This window comes from Meriones unguiculatus, chromosome 10 (assembly GCF_030254825.1).
Source record: "Meriones unguiculatus strain TT.TT164.6M chromosome 10, Bangor_MerUng_6.1, whole genome shotgun sequence".
Classification (NCBI taxonomy): domain Eukaryota; kingdom Metazoa; phylum Chordata; class Mammalia; order Rodentia; family Muridae; genus Meriones; species Meriones unguiculatus.
In genome coordinates this window covers 24,700,924-24,719,233 of record NC_083358.1, presented here as the reverse complement: position 1 = coordinate 24,719,233, position 18,310 = coordinate 24,700,924, and positions in this window count along the sequence as shown.

The window sequence follows — 18,310 nt, the reverse complement described above, 5'->3', positions numbered from 1 at the left end:
AAAACAAACAAACAGTTTCATTTCATATAGACATAACATAGTATACACCTACTAAAAACTGTACATATAAAGAAACTAAGCAAGAGAGAGGACCCTGACTAAAATGCTCAATCCCAATCCTGAAAGGCAAAGAGGCTGGACATCAGAAGAAGAAGAAAACAGGAAACAACCTATGAACCTGCCACAGAGAGCCTCTGAAAGGTTCTGCCCTGCAGACAATCAAAGCAGACGCTGAGACTTATGGCCAACTGTTGGGCAGAGTGCATGGAACCTTATGTAAGAAGTGGGAAATAGTAAGAGCTGGAGAGTATGGAAACCACACAAGGAGAGCAACAGAACCAGAAAACTTGAACACAGGGAACTTCCCAGAGACTCATACTCCAACCAAGTACCAGGCATGGAGATAACCTAGAACCCCTGCACATGGCAGTTTAGTGTCCAAGTGAGTTACATAGTAATGGGAAGAGGGACTGCCTCTGACATAATCTGATTGGCCTGCTCTTTGATCACCTCCCCCTGAGGGGGGAGCAGCCTTACCAGGCCACAGAAGATGACCATGCACCACTCCTGAGGTGATATGATAAACTAAGATCAGAAGGAAGGAGAAGAGGACCTCCCCTATCAGTGGACTTGGGGAGGGGCATGCATGAGGAAGGGGGAGGGAGGGTGGGATCAGGAGGGGAGGAGAAAGGGACTTATGGGGGAATGCAAAATGAATAAAGTGTAATTAATAGTAATAATAAAAATAAAAAACCAAAAAAATAAAACTTTTCATGTCCTGAAATTGAAAATAGAATCAATAAAGAAAACCCAAACTGGAGGAATTATGGAAACCAGAATTTTAAGAATTTGAACAGGGATGAATACAGAGGCAAGTGCCACCAACAGAATACAAGGGATGGGAGAGAACATTTGGGCATGGATAATATGAGAGAATAAATGGATACATGGGTCAAAGAAAATGTTTTAGAAGATCTAAAACACAGACACAAAACATTTATACAATCTGTAATGCTATGAAAAGAACAAATCTAAGAATGATACCTATAAAGGAAGAAGAAGAAACCCAGCAAAAAGGCCCAGAAAATATTTTTTTTTAAAAAAATCACAGAAAAAAATTTAACCTAAAGAAGGTGATACTTATCAGGGGACAAGAATCATATACAACGCTGAATAGATTGGATCAGAGAAGAAAGTCCACTTGCTGCATAATAATCAAAACACTAAACATACAGAACAAAGAAAGAACATTAAAAGCTGCAAGGGGGAAAAAAGCAAGTAACATATAAATATAGATATATTAGAATTATACCTGACTTCTCTAAAAGCCAGAATGGCCTGGCTAGATGTGGTACAAATTCAAAGAGATCATAGCTGCCAACCCAGACTACCATACCCACTAAAACTTTCAATCACCATAGATGGAGAAAAATAAGATAATTCGTGATAAAGTCAAATTTAAACAATATCTATCTACAAATCTAGCACAGAAGGTGCTAGAAGGAAATATCAACCTATGGAGGTTAAATACAAGAAATAATCTCAAACTAGCAAACTGAAAAAATGAAAGTATACACACACACACACACACTAACACAAATACACTAAAACCACAATGACTACTACCAACAAAACAACAGGAATCAACAATCATTGGTCATTGACACTGAGAGATATCAGTGGTCTTAATACCCAATAAAAAGACACAGACTAACAGAATGCATGCTAAGACAGGATTTTTAATAGCTGAATAGTATTCCATTGTGTAAATGTACCACAATTTCTGTATCCATTCTTCAATTGAGGAACATCTGGAAGACCATGCATGGAGAGGACCTAGACCTCCTCAGATGTGGCCCATTGGCAGCTCAGTCTCCATGTGGATATCTGAGTAAGGAGAGCAGGAGCTACCTCTATCATGAGCTCAGTTGACTGCTCTCTCGTCACTCACCCCTGATGATGCCACCTTACCAGGCCACAGAGGAAGAGAATCCAAGCAGTCCTGATGAGAATTAACAAGCCATGGGCAGATAGCAATATCGGAAAACTCCCCTTTTCAGTGGACTAGGGGAAGGGGATGAGGGGAAGACTGAGGGAAGGTGGAACTGGGGGAGTTGAGGGATGGGTCGTCAATCAGAATGTATAATGAATAAATTGAAAGAATAAAAAAATAAATTAGGACTGGAGAGATGCCTCAAAGGTTGAGAGCACTGGTTGCCCTTTCAAAAGTCCTGAGTTCAACTCCCAGCAACCACATGGTGGTTCACAACCATGTATAAAGAGATCTAGTGGTCTCTTCTGGTGTGCAGGTGTATATATAGGCAGAACACTTGTATACATAATAAATAAATAAATCTTTAAAAAAATAAAAATTCATTTTTTTTAATTTTAAAAGAAAAGAAAATTGAAAGAGCACTCTGCATCTCTCTCAGACAACCACACATTAAAGCTGGATATCAACAATAGAAAGCCTACAATTTCATGAAAACTGAACAACTCTGCACTGAATGGCTGCTGTGTCAAGGCAGAAAGAAAGAAGGAAATTAAAGAATTTCTAGAATGTAATGAAAACGAATACACACTACGCCTAGACTTATAACCACAATGAAAGGAGTGCTAAGAGAAAAGTTCACAGCACTAAGTAATAGGTTTTATCCACAGACAAAATAAGCCAATTCAAGATGAATCAAAATATATTCTGGATATGAGTCCTCTGTCAGAAATAGGGTTGGTGAAGATCCTTTCCCAATATGTAGGCAGTCTTTTTGTTCTGACAACAGTGTCCTTTGCTTTACAGAAGCTTTTCAGTTTCATGAGGTCCCATTTATTGATTGTTGACCTTAGAGCTTATACTATTGGTGTTCTATTCAGGAAGCTGTCTCCTGTGCCAATGAGTTCAAGACTTTTCCCCACTTTTTCTTCTAACAGGTTTAGTCTGTCTGATTTTATATTGAGGACTTTGATCCAGTGGACTTTAGTTTAGTGCAGGGTGATAAATATGGTTCTATTTGCATTTTTCTGCATGTAGATATTCAGTTAGATTATAATATAGGGTAAACATATTAAATCTGTAAACCTAAAGAAGCTAAGCAAAAAGGAGGACCCTGACTAAGATGATCAATTCTCATTCAGAAAGGCAGACAGGATGGACATCGGAAAAGGAAGAAAACAGGGAAAAGGGCAGGAAGACTACCACAGATGGACTCTGAAAGACTCTACCCAGCAGGGTATCAAAGCAAATGCTGGGACTCATAGCCAAACTTTGGGCAGAATGCAGGGAATCTTATGAAAGAAGGGGGAGATAGAAAGACTTAGAGGTCAGGGATGTAGATACCTCCAGAAGATCTTTTATTGTAGAGGATTGTTTTAGCAATTCTGGGTTTCTTGTTATTCCATACGAAGTTGAAAATTTTTCTTTTCAGGTCTGTAAAGAATTGTGTTGGTAATTTGATGGGAATTGCATTGAATCTGTAGATTGCTTTTGGTAAGACTGCTATTTTACTATGTTAATCCTGCCATGCCATGAGCATTGGAGATCTTTCCATCTTCTGATATTTTCTTCTAATTCTTTCTTTCTTCAGAGACTGGAAATTTTTTCATATAACTGTTTGATTTGCTTGGTTAGGGTTATACCAAGGTACTTTATGTCATTTGTGGCTATTGTGAAGGGTGTTGTTTCCCTACTTTCTTTCGCAGCCCTTTTGTTTTTTGTATACAGGAGGGCTACTGATTTTTTTGAGTTAATTTTGTATCCGGCCATTTTGCTGAAGGTGTTTATCAGCTTTAGGAGTTCCCTGGTAGAGTTTTTGGGGTCACTCACGTATACTATCATATTGATCAATGGAACAGAACAGAACACCAGAAATAAACCCACACACTTATGGACACCTGATCTTTGACAAAGATGCCAAAACCATACAATGGAAAAAAGATAACACCTTCAACAAATGGTGCTGGGCTAACTGGATGTCCACATGTAGAAAAACACAAATAGATCCATACTTATCACCCTGCCCAAAATAAAGTCCAAGTGGATCAAAGACCTCAACATAAAACCAGACACAGTTCTAAATCAGTTAGAAGAAAAAGTGGGGAAGACCCTAGAACTCATTGGTACAGGAAAAAACTTCCTGAACAGAACACCAACAGCACAGGCTCTAAGAGCAACAATCAATAAATGGGACCTCATGAAACTGAAAAGCTTCTGTAAAGCAAAGGTCACCGTCATCAAAACAAAACAACTGCCTACAGATTGAGAAAGAATCTTCACAAACCCTTTATCTAACAGAGGGCTAATATCCAGTATATATAAAGAACTAAAGAAGCTGAAAAGCAACAAAACAAGTAGTCCAATTAAAAAATGGGGAACAGAGCTAAACAGAGAACTCTCTGAAGAGGAATATCAAATGGCAGAGAAACCCTTAAAGAAATGCTCAACCTCATTAGCCATTAGGGAAATACAAATCAAAATGACCCTGAGATTTTACCTTACACCCATCAGAATGGCCAAGATGAAAAACTCAAGTGACAACACATGCTGGAGAGGTTGTGGAGAAAGGGGAACCCTCCTCCACTGCTGGTGGGAATGTAAACTTGTACAACCCACTCTGGAAATCAATCTGGTGCTTTCTCAGACAACTAGGAGGTGCTTTCTCAGAACTAGGAGTAGCACTTCCTCAAGATCCAGCCATACCACTCCTAGGCATATATCCAAAAGAGATTCAAGTACACAATAAGGACATTTGCTCAACCATGTTTGTAGCAGCTTTATTTGTAATAGCCAGAGCTGGAAAGAGCCCAGATGCCCCTCAACTAAAGAATGGATGAAAAAATTGTGGTACATCTACACAATGGAGTATTACTCTGCAATGAAAAATAAGGAAATCATGAAATTTGCAGGTAAATGGTGGGACCTGGAAATGATCATCCTGAGCAAGCTGTCCCAGAAGCAGAAAGACACACACGGTATATACTCACTCATATAGACATATAACATAAGATAAACCAACTAAAATCTGTACATCTAAAGAAACTAATCAAGAGAGAGGACCCTGACTAAAATGCTCAATCCCAATCCTGAAAGGCAAAGTGGATGGACAACAGAAGAAGAAGAAAACAGGAAACAACCTAGGAACCTGCCACAGAGGGCCTCTGAAAGCCTCTGCCCTGCAGACAATCAAAGCAGACGCTGAGACTTATGGCCAACTGTTGGGCAGAGTGCATGGAATCTTATGTAAGAAGTGGGAAATAGTAAGATCTGGAGAGTATGGAAACCACACAAGGAGAGCAACAGAACCAGAAAACTTGAACACAGGGAACTTCCCAGAGACTCATACTCCAACCAAGTACCAGGCATGGAGAACCCCTAGAACCTAGAACCCCTGCACATGGTAGTTTAGTGTCCAAGTGAGTTACATAGTAATGGGAAGAGGGACTGCCTCTGACATAATCTGATTGGCTTGCTCTTTGATCACCTTCCCCTGATGGGGGAGCAGCCTTACCAGGCCACAGAAGATGACAATGCAGTCACTCCTGATGTGATCTAATAGACTAAGATCAGAAGGAAGGAGAGGTGGACCTCCCCTATCAGTGGACTTGTGGAGGGGCATGCATGAAGAAGGGGGAGGGAGGGTGGGATTGAGAGGGTAGAGGGTGGGGTTTATAGGAGGATACAAAGTGAATAAAGTGTAATTAATAAAAAGAAAAAGAAAAAAGAGAAAGACTTAGCATGGACAGGATCTCCACAAGAAGAGCAACAGAACCAACAAATCTGGGCACAGGGGTCTTTTCTGATACTGATACTCCAGTCAAGGACCATGCATGAAGATAACCTAGAACACCTGCACAGGTATAGCCCATGGCAGCTCAGTTTGTAAGTGGATTCCCCGGTAATGAGAACAGGGGCTGTCTCTGATATGAACTCAGTGGCTGGCTCTTTGATCACCTCCTGCTGAGGGGGAGGGGCAGCTCTACCAGGCCACAGAAGAAGACAATGCAGCCAGTCCTAATGAGACCTGATAGGCTAGGGTCAGATGGAAGGGGAGGAGGACCTCCCCTATCAGTGGACTTGGGGAGGAGTATGGGAAGAGATAAGGGAGGGAGGTTGGAATTGAGAGGAGACCAGGGAGGTGCTAAGGCTGGCATACAAAGTGAATGAACTGTAATTAATAAAAAATAAATTAATTGAAAAAATTGTTCAAAGTCCTTAGTCATTAGGGAAATGCAAATCAAAACAACCTTGAGGATCTACCTTACATGCATCAGAATGGCTAAGATCAAAAACTAAATTGACAACAGTTGCTGCAGAGGTTGTGGAGAATAGGAAACCCTCCTCCATTGCTGGTGGGAATGTAAACTTTAACAACCACTTTGGAAATCAATCTGGCGCTTTCTCTAAAAATTGGGAATAGTTCTACCTCAATATCCAGCTATACCACTCCTAGGCATATATCCAAAAGATGCTCAACTACACAACAATGACATTTGCTCAACCATGTTCGTAGCAGTTCTATTCCCAATAGCCAGAAGCTGAAAACAACCTAGATGTCCCTCAATGGAGGAATGGATACAGAAATTCTGGTACTTTTAAACAATGGAATACCACTCAGTTATTAAAAACAAAGAAATTTTCAGGCAAATGGATGGAACTAGAAAAGATAATCCTGAATGAAATACCCCAGAAGCAGAAAGACATTCATGGTATATATTCACTCATAAGTAGATAATAGCCATATAATATAAGAAAAACATACTAAAATCTATACTCCTAAAGATGCTGAACAACAAGGAAGACCCTAGGGTATATGCTCAGTCCTCAAGGACTTTTCATGGAGATAACCTAGAACCCCTGCACAGATGTAGCCCATGGCAGGTCAGTGTCCAAGTGGGTTACCTAGTAATGGGAAGAGGGACTGCCTCTGACATAATCTGATTGGCCTGCTCTTTGGTCATCTCCCCCTGAGAGGGGAGAAGCCTTACCAGGCCACAGAAGAGGACAATGCAGCCACTTTTGATGAGAACTGATAGACTAAGATCAGAAAGGAGAGGAGAACCTCCCCTATTAGTGGACTTGGGGAGGGGCATGCATGCAGAAAGGGGAGGGAGGATGGGATCGGGAGGGGAGGAGGGAGGGGCTTAAGGGGGATACAAAATGAATAAAGTGTAATTAATAAAAAAATAAAAAAAATTACAAAAAAAAGAAGGACAAATGCGATAGACATTAGAAGCAGGAGAAGGCAGGGAACAGGACAGGAGCCTATCACAGATGGCCTCTATCATACCTGCAGGGTATGAAAGCAGATGCTGAGACTCATAGCCAAACTTTGGGCAGAGTGCAGGGAATTTTAGGAGAGATGGGGGAGATAGGAAGACCTGGGAGGGAACAAGAGCTCCAAAAGGAGTCCCACAGAGCCATAAAAACTGAGCCCTGGGGTCTTTAAGAGAATGATACCCCAAGGAAGGACAATGAATGGAAAGGACCTAAAACCCTGGCTTAGATGAAGAACACAGACTCAGTCTCCAAGTGGGGTCCATAGTAAGGGGAGCATGTACTTTCTCTGGCATGCACTCAGTGACAGGCTCTCTAATCACTGCTTTCTGGGTGAGTGTGGGGAGAGCGCAGCCTTGCTAGGCCACAGAGGAAAACAATGCAACCAGTCCTGATGAGACCTCATAGACTAGGGTCAAATGGAAGGGGAGGAGGACCTCCTCTCTCAGTGGACTAGGGGAGAGAAATAGAGGGTGGTAGGTTGAAACAGGAGGAGACAAATGAGGGTGCCACAGCCTGGATACATGCTGAAACTTTTGTAATAAATGATAATAATAATAAAAATTAAATACAAAGGAAATAGGGTACAGATATAAACTGAATTCTCAATATAGAAATCTCTAATGTTTGAAAAAACAAAGAAATATTCAACATCCTTAAACATCAGGTAACTATAAAAAGAAAACTACAGTGAGATTCCATCTTACACCTGTCAGAATAGCTATGATCAATAACATGAGGGACAGGTCATGCTGATAAGGACTTGGGGCAAGAGAAACACTCCTCTATTGCTAGTGGGAGTGCAAACTTTTACAGCCACTAAAGACATCAATATGGGTGGTTCCTCAGAAAATTAGAAGTTGATCAACCTCAAGATCCAGCTATACCACTCTTGGGCATATACTTAAACAACACTATATCCTACCACAAGCATGCTTGCTTAACAATATTCACTGAGACTTTATCCATGATAATCAGAACCTGCAAACAAACTACATGTTCCTCAACAGATTAATTGATAAAGAAAATATGGTACACTTACATGATGGAATATTACCCAGTGGTTAAAAAAAATGACATGAAATTTGTAGGCAAATGGATACAACTAGAAAAAAAATCATCGTGAATGAGGTGATCCAGCTCCAGAAAGACATATAAAGTATATACTCACTTGTGTGTGGATATTAGCCATCAAGTAAGTAATAACCAAGCTACATTCTCTAGACCCAGAGAGACTGGATAAAGAGGAGGGGCCGACCGGGGACATGTGGATCTTTCTGGGAGGGAAAAATAGAGTAGATTTTGCAATTGGACTGGTGGGGAGGGTGGAAGATAGAAGATCAGGTGAGGGAGAAATCAGGTGGTGGGTGATAGTGTGGAGAGAGATGGCAGTAATTAGGGATCATTTGGTGAATGTTGCTGAAACCTAGTGCAGTGGAAACTTCTTGGAATATATGAAGGTGATACTAGTGTGGACTTCTAGTTATGAGGTACACAGAGACTCAACTGGCCATCTCTCGCAGATAAATGAGGCTTTCTGTGGTGGAACTGAGTTGCGTTCAACCGAGTTGTTGGTCATTGTGGGTCCCATGGACAACCCCAAATAAACTAGACTGTTACCAACATGAACAGTTACTCCCTGCATACTCAGAGCAGGGCCCCATTGCTGAGGACAATACCCACACAACTCATTGACTATGGAGCAGTAAAGCTAGAACCTGCATTGAGCCTTCACCTCTACTTTCTAGTATCTTTGGTATGGAAGAGTATTCTGCATGCCAATGAAAGAAAACAATGCACACCAGCCACAGAATCTTTGATCTACAATCTGTCCTGTCTATAAAATATGCTAGGGCAATGGTGGCACAGACTTTGAGGGAGTAGCCAACCACTCTCTCATTTGACTTAATGCCCACACTATGAGAAGGAACTCAGATCCTACACTGTTTTAGTATACAATGAACCAGAGACTATGTAGCCCAGTGAGCTAGGGTAAAAAACACAATTGGTATAATAGAATGATTGGTTATAATTCTTTTAATAAATAGATATTATGTCATCTGGAAATTGTCCATATAAAGACTTTCTAATGGTATAGGAAATTGTTTGTAATATAATGTTAATTAGGATCTGTGAGATGGCTCAGAGGGTAAGAGCACTTGTCACAAAATATGACTGAGTTTGATCCCTGGGACTCACATAGCTGAAGAGGAGAACCTCTCCTGCCCTAAGCAGTATATAAGCATGCATATGTGCGCATGCGCGCGCACACACACACACACACACACACACACACACAAACACACACACACACACACACACACTAAATGGAAAAACTCATTAATTACTGAATCAACCTTCAGAACTATGTATTTATAAACATAACATTTGTATTTTTACATAAACAAAAACGTGGAAACGAACCACATAAAATGAGCTCTGCATTGGGAGGTTACCAGCTGTTATTTGCAGGCTGAAGAAGTAGCTGCATTGTTTTAATCGCATTTTCAAATATTTGAAATGGCTATGCATTGAATTTCAAAGTGAATAAAATCACTAAAGGGAAAAAAGAAACATGTTTGAAGAAAAGAATGGTATGAGGTCCCTTAGTTGTTAAAAATCACTAACCTTTTCTCACTGAAACCTCAGGAGTTTGTCACAATTATCCCAGAACCCAGGGAGAGGGAACCCAGAGCCCCTGGAGGGTGAAATAAGTCACCAGGGTGAGAGAGTACCTTGGTAATGAGGCCAGTTCTGGACTCTACCCATGAAAACTGACAACTGCTGTGAAGAGTTTGGAAACTTCTGTTTCCATCTCTCAACCAGCTGTTTTATATTTTGTGACCTGTGCTTCCTCTGCAATTGTAAATATCTGCTCCCCTCTCCAGGAGAGCCTTTTATTGGAAGCATTAAGCTCCCTACTGGTATAGCTTACTTCATGACATTTTCCAAAGTCACAAGGAATACGACATGACATTTTACAGGGTTATGATTTTGCAAACATTTCTATAAAGCAGGCAAGTTTCTCATTAAAATAGACTAATTTGACTGGGCCAACTTGTGGTTTGGAAGATTTCCTTCTGCATCTCAACCAGGTCCTTCCCCATCTGATTCCTGTGTTTATCCTTATGTCGCCTGTGCTAACCCACTGAGGTGGCCATTCTACTTTAGCAGCTAATTTCTTTCGACTTTCCATTACATTCTGACAATTATGCTTACTTATTCCAAGACACATTTTCATTAAGAAACAGGGAATGATAACATCATGGCTAGAAAGTACTTTTGAAATATAAGAATTTATCCAAAGTCTAGACTTACTAACAATAAGTGTAAACTGAGAAATAATGAAATTATGAGTTTATAGCAGTGACCTTCTCAGCCTTCTTAATGAGGTGACCCTTTAACATGAACCCTTTAGAGTTCATGTCGTGGTGACCTGCAACCATAAAATTATTTTGTTGCTACTTCATCACTATAAGTTTGCTATTGTTATAGATCATAATGTAAATATCTGCAGGGCTGTCTTAGCCAACCCCTGTGAAAAGGTCATTTGATCTCACAAGGGGTCCCAACCCACAGGTTGAGAACTCTTGGTCTATAGCAAAGTATCAGTGTGTGCTCTCTTTTACCATTAATGGCGTCAAACACACACACACACACACACACACACACACACACACACACAATGTAATAAGCTACAATAAGGAACCGTGAGAGGAAGCTAGGTTACATATTTATCTACCATAGAATTATGAAAAATTCTTATCACAATGTAATTGGTATCCCATGAGTGCTACATGGGAGAATTTTATGTTTTCCTTCCAGTTTTTCCCCCTTTGACATTGCTAGTGTTGAAGCTGATCCTCATTTATGCTAAGCAGGTGGTACTTTACTGAGCACCCCCAGCCCTCTCTGCAAAGCCAATCTTGCCTCTTGATTTCAAATGGAAGCATGCCACCAACCCTCACCCCGTACAGAGTCCATTCAAATTCTTAAACAGCAGTGCTCTAAAGAAGAACCAGGCAGGCAAAGCAGAACCTTCCTGGGGATTCTATATAAATTATAAGAAATGGCAATATTACCATAATCTTTTCCTACCATCTGCATCATTTTCTTTGCTGTTTCTCTCCTTCGCATTTATCATCACCCTGCACGCTATGTATTCATTCATTTGTTTGTTTGTTTATTGGCTGCTTCACTACAGAAGTGAAGATACTTATGTCTATTCTTGTCTGGGTCATCTGACAGATGACTTTTATTAAATTCATCAGGTATACAAGTGTTTGAGTCTTGACCATATTAAGAAGTGCAGGGTGTGCCACAATCATTAGTTTATTTTCAAACAGAGCTTTTTATCTGTTTGATAAAAAGGCATTTGGTGATCTTAGTTCTCTTTAGAATATCCTTTGAGGAATATAATACTTATAAGTTCCTCAGTTAAAAGTGCCTCTTTTTAAGATGAAGGTAAGACCCAGAGAGATGAAATAATTAAACCAATCCTCAGTACTACAGTAGATGTTCTCTGCAGGTGAGCTTTTAGTGGTTCCTCATCTGTCTGTGTGAGTGGAGAATGCCTACCACACGCCAGGTCAGAAGCAAGTGTGCAGAGATTGCCCACCACACAGTTAGTCATTTGGTGATTGTGTGGAGAGTACCTGCCATATGCCAGGCCTGTGCTGAGTGTGAGATATCAGACTGCTGCAATATCAATCTGATCAGAGGCATCCGAATGGAATCTTCACAAACATGAAGATGTAACATCTTCAAATGGAAAGTAGAATTTTCACCATTTTGCATTTTACTAGAGAAGGCATGTTGATTGCCACTTACATGGTACCCTCTCACCTTGAACAAATTACAAATTCTCTCTAAATTATAGATTATATGTGTTGTAAATCCTTGCTTCAGTTGCACCAAACTGTTTTTCCTTTACTGGATGCACATTTAGCATCTAGTCAACCAATATTATTGAGTGCTTGCTAGGTTCCAAGTGCTATGTTAGGCCCAAAGGATACAGAATAGATGTGGCATCTCTTATGCAAAGTTCAAATTATCCGAAGAGGCAGAGAACAATTAAACACATAGTGTGCTTTGTTGCTATAAAGAGAAAAAGACAAGAAGATTCCTCAGGGACTCAGTTTCACATGGGCCTTTGTGCAGCTGTGCTCTTCAAAGAGAGGTTGCCCAGGGTATCATGCTGTGAAGTGAAAGAGAAACTCCAGGCATGGTACTCATGCTCCCCTGGCCTTCTAGAAACAAATACTAACATTGATCCCAGGGTTGAATTATTCCTTTTTTTCCAATGAATAATGAGGAGGCATTAAATAACTCTTCAGAAAGACTCGGTCTCACCACCAAACATATTTTGCGCTGAACTGGACCTCAGATGAGATGGAAAGTGCTGCCTTAGAGGTGAATGCCAAGTGCTTTATGCATGTAATGGCAGTGCTTTTTGCTATCCATTATTTATCATGTTGTGGAGGTAAGATGAGAGAGCAAGACCCTTTAGTTTACTGTGAGGTCTGTCTCTTTCAGCTCTTTGAGCACAGCAAGCTAAAGGAAGCTGTTGGGCTGCTCTTGTGAGCACACACATCACGGATTCCTCTGCTCACAGCCTGCAATGTGCAATACTTCAGAAGTGAAACCACATGCAAATTCCATCAGCCTCTTTGGAGAGTTGCAATTGAAAGATAATTTAATTACAAGAAAGGATGGGGTCATAGGTTATAATACAGGTGCCTTTTTTCATCTAAATTAGAGTTAATTTTTTTTAATAAAATGAAAATTTACAGTTTTGGCTGCACATTGATATTACCTGAGGAGTTAAAAAGTGAATTGATGCTTGAGACACACCCCAACAGAATTCAATTCACTGATCTGGGGAGAGGATTGGGAAAGTTCAAAGCCTCTCGGATGACCTTCATGTGTTGACAGCACGCATTGTGAACTTGGCTGTGATGACAAAGTTAGATGTGGGGTTATAGGTCAACTGTTTTAGGACATTTTCAATCCAGCATGCCTTGCCAATATTTATGAAAAAAAAATTTCAGCCAGTCAATAGGTCAACTCTACTTAGTGTCATTGAATATTGCCATCTTTTCATGGTATGTGCAACGGTCCATTTGACAGGAGTTAAAGCACAAAAATGATGAGGTTTCAGCTCAGTATTTACACCATGGATATTTACTTACTTTTCTTTTCGGAGAAGCAAGATGACTAAACAAATTCACCATAGAGGTAATGCAGCTATCCGGTGTGTGAGCACCTTCAGACGGCAGCATGGAAAGAGGGGATGGGTGTTCTGGGGGGGGGGAATGAAAGAACCAAAAGTATATTGATGAGTAAAAAAGATACTAAATTATAAACACAGTAGCTCACAGTTTCTGATCAAAAATCTTATTCAGCTACCTACCTTCCCTATACATATGTGATGTTAAAAATCTTACTCTACAACAAAAAATATACATTTTCCTGAAAAAAAAAAACTAGCAGTAAGACCTCCTATATGCTAATTAGGGTTCATTCTTAGTAGGATAAAACCACTAATGTTATTCCAATCCTAAAGAAAGAACCTCAGCTTTGAGTGTATCATTGATAAGTGCTTGTGTAAGTGTGTAACTGAGGACAAGCTTTTTGAAAACTGGAAAGTGGAGATCAGATTCAAGGATCTGTCCCAATGTGCCAGAGGTCCAGATCCTCTGAAAGAGAGAAGATAGTCAGCAAATATTAATCACTTGTAATGGACCAGGCAGTTTGCTGAAAGATAGATATCACCATCCTCAATTCATAGATCAGGAACTTTGGGCTTTGAGACAGCAAGTGATTGGCTCATAGTCCCCAGCCAGCAAAAGTAGCTGGGATTCAAATTGAGTCCTCCATCTTCCTAGGCTGTTTCTGTTATCCATGTTAAGCCCTGTGGGAACTTCTGAATTTAGACTTTCATCAGTGCGAGAGACTACTTAGCCCCAAAGGAGTCCACTTTTATTGGGTCTCTGAGATTTCCTCCATCTATCTTCCAGAATGATAGGCTCAGCTAATAGCCCCAATTAGAAAGCTCCTCTGGCTCCCACCCTGGATGCATTAGAGTATGTTGTTAAGGGGAAGAGCATTGGTCAAAAATATTCTTGAATTTAATATGGTTCCATCACTTACCAGTTGTGAAATCTGAAGAAACTCTCTAAATCTGAGAATTGGTTCTACCGTCTATAGTCTATAAAGGGTGATAATTGCTATACCTATTATATAAGACTTTTGTAAGTATTGAGATAGTCACATCATACACATAGCATAGAACATACTAATTGCCCAATATATATTTATTATTATCATTATTATAGTCTCTGCTAACTATGGACTGTGTCCACATGTTCCATTTTCACAGGAGGCTCATAAACCCAGCCTTAGTTTCTCTGATCTTCCTTTTCTAGGACTTATCAATTAAATCTGATCAGAATGCTTTCTCAATCACTGCTTCAACTCTTGCATCCCTTCTTCCTTCAATTGAGTTGATCTCCTTACTTTCCCAACCACCATTCATATGTATGTAATCTGGATGCTTATTTCACAAAAGGAAATAAAGGCACCGACTCCTTCTCTTTTTATGAATAAGCAAAAAATCCCCCAATTCTACATAGTGTCAACCAGGCCTGAAAGAAGTGATAGAAAACCAATAGCCAGGCTGGAATTCTGATAGCAAAGAAACCTCATGAAAGATTCATTGACTTCTCATGCATGTGTGAGAACCAAGGATTCTAGAGAGCTTCATGAAATGTTCTTTTGGTCTGGTCCATTCTTGCACTGGAGCTAGTAAAATAAGGTGAGGGACCCCTGCTCTGAATCCCCTGTCTCTGACTCATGATAGACTGCTAGCTCATAGACCAGGTTACAGAAGTCAAGGTCATATTACCCAAAATGTTTTCCCTAAGTACACACCTATTCACATCCATGGATTTTTTGCTTGAGTACCCTGGGCTTACAAAGAACAGACACCCATGATGATGAATTCTGGCTAAGATGTTGAACAGTCAAATTAATGTCACAAGCATCCACTCTTTGAATTGAAGTTTCTGTGTATCAGAAATGTCTACACTTCCTTATCCATCTGTAAAGAATATCCTTATTCATTACTTCATAGCAGAAACAGCAGCACTAAGAGGAAGAGTTTCTTCTTTTTGTAAATGTTACCTAGTTATTCTCATTTCATTTGGTTTATAAAAATTGTAATGGAAAACTGTTCATGGGTCTACTGTAAGGACTGAAAGGAGACACTCTCAAAACATAGTTATTGTTCAATAATATGTCCAATGGAATCTCAGCCTTGAGAACCCAAGATTTATGGAAGTTTCACACTGTAATAGTAGCAGCACCTATATTTGAACTCAAGTCAAAGTTCTACTACCTTGTTTAGAAACCAAAGCTCTCATTGTGATTTCTCAGAAACAATTGGCATCTTCTTCTAAAAGGCACTATCAACAAGAGAAGAAAATGTTGCCTCACAGAATCCCTAGGAAAGAAAAGAGTCTCACAAGTCAATAGTCTGAATTGTATGAGTTCCTTTGGTCCCACTTGTGTGATCATGAATGATTTGATATCATTGAGCCTCAATTTTCAAATATATAGTATGTCATAGAAATATGTTCATTGCAGGGTTTTTTTTTTGCACAAGGATTAAGTGTAATAGCATTCTTAAAGTTACATTTATTACTTCTAATGAGAAGAGCAATGTTGTGTCCAATTGAACAACTGGGAGAAATAATAGGAATTGTAATGAGTAGTAGAAATAGAAACGTACATGCAAGGCCTGTCTTTAATTAGAGAAAAGAACTGACCAGAAGCAATACAGCTTAGTAAACCAAGTCAGAGTTTCATCTATTGCATGAATTAAGACCCACTCTCAAGCTAACAGTTGCCTTAGACCACATAGCTGAAAGGCAAGTTTGGTAGTATTATGACCTCAATGACAAACACTGGCTCAGAGGTGAGGGTAATATTCCGAATTTCAGTCTCATGGTGTGCAAGGTAAAGGCTGTATCCATACTTATTGTGAAAGTTGAAGACTGTAGTTCATGTAGGCTACACCCCACTATCTGTAGTACCAGCCCAGGATGTTTTCAATCAGTATATATATATATTATATATATACACAAATATTATGATTTGAATATGAAGTGTCCCTTGAAAGACCCATGTTTTGAAGTTTTGTTTCCTAGAATGTAGATTCAGTAATGTAAGGTTATTGGACCAATAAAACTACATATAATTAAATTGTGTTAATAGGATGCAGTGGGAGGAGAGGACTGGTTAGAGGAGATAGATCAATATAAGCATGCCTTTGGAAGTTAACTAGTCCTCAGATCTCTCTCTCTCTTTCTGTCTGTCTCTCATTGTCTCTTTCTCGGCTTCCTGTATATGAGGTGAAGAACTTTGCTCTCACACTTGCTTACATTCTCTTATGTTCATGATGTTCTGCCTCATCACATTCTGACAAGCATAGAGCAACCTCCTTACCTTAAGATGTTAACTCAAGTATTCTGTCAGCACAATAAAAAAATTTAACTCAGCATATTTTTTATATAAACATGGTAGGGTTTGTTCTTGCTGGCAACAGTTCTACAGCAGGCTCAGGCTGGTGTCAAAACACATCTTAAGTTCCATCTTTTTTTTTTTTTTTGGCAGATGGTAAAGCCTTGTAAACGTCATGCATGTATCCTCAAGTCTTAGATTTCTCATTTTTGTAGTAGCATTAGCATTAGCAACAATACATGTATTGTTGGGGCTACTGAGAGTCAGGCGATACACCAAATAATTAGCAATTGATAAACATCAGCAATTGTTATACTAATTAATGCCTAAAATACTAATGCCTAATATCTCAAAGATGAATATATGCAATACAGTATAACTGAGAGCAAAGCATCAGAAACACAGAAGTTGACAGCTTCCTTTCCTTCTTTGCAAAAATTATGTAAGGCTTCAAAGTGCCCATCATTCCCCAGACTGATGGTGACACAAGGGGATACAGTAACAGAACTGCAGAGAAAGAGAGGATCCTTGAGGCATTTTAAACAGGGTTAAAGACTTATGTCAGAGAGACTGGTCCCCAAGAGCTTTGAAGCTTAATCTGTCAGTATCAAGTAATTATAACCACCTCAAGAATGAGAGATAAAAGAATCTTGTTAGTGATCATATGTAGAAGTAGGTATTTAACAGAAATGAAGGCGTAAATGTTGCTGTCTCAGAATTACAAGAATTGCTTTTTCTTGGCTGCAGTGTATGGTATAATACAAACTCACCTGGGAGTCAAGAAGTCTTCCAGAAAATTCAAAATTCAAGCTCCCTCTGAGCTCACCTGGGTATTCTACAGGACTGTTTCCACTCAAGGTCTCTGGGATTAAACTTATTTAGTTGGCCCTTTTCACAGCCACAGAGATAAGACTCAACCCTCTCTGCTGAGTTTTGGTTGAGAGTCAGTGAAATCCAGTCTATTATGGCTTGCACAGCCCCTGGAATATACAATATCTCATTTATTCCTCTTGTGGAACCAGTGTGGCAAATGTCAGGCAGAGAGACGTGGATACTGAACAGACTAAGACATGTCAGAATTTTGTGCCTCAGTTTCCATGTCAGAACCATAGGCACCATGTTTGGGAAGAGATTTAACAGATACGGTTTTCTCTTACAAAAAGCTCCATCTACTGAGAGCAAAGGAGTCATAAATAAGTAAGCAAATGCATAAATATATAATTATAAATTGGCAAATGCTAAAGAGATAATAAACAGATTGCTGTGTTGGAGATTAAAAAGACGATGCAATCTATTCTGTTAGGCTCTCTCAGCATGAGAGGAAATATTAAAACTGAGATTTGATGGAGGGAGCAGCACCTGTCAGGGAAGGTGCTGGACAGTCTGAGTAAGGGTAGGATGAGCCTACAGTGTTAAATAGAAGGATTTCTCCTCATACCCAGTGGCAGCTCAGTAAAAGAGCTGGAGTCTGGATCTTATTTTAAAGCTAACCAATCTGAAACTTCAAATTCATCTAGAGAA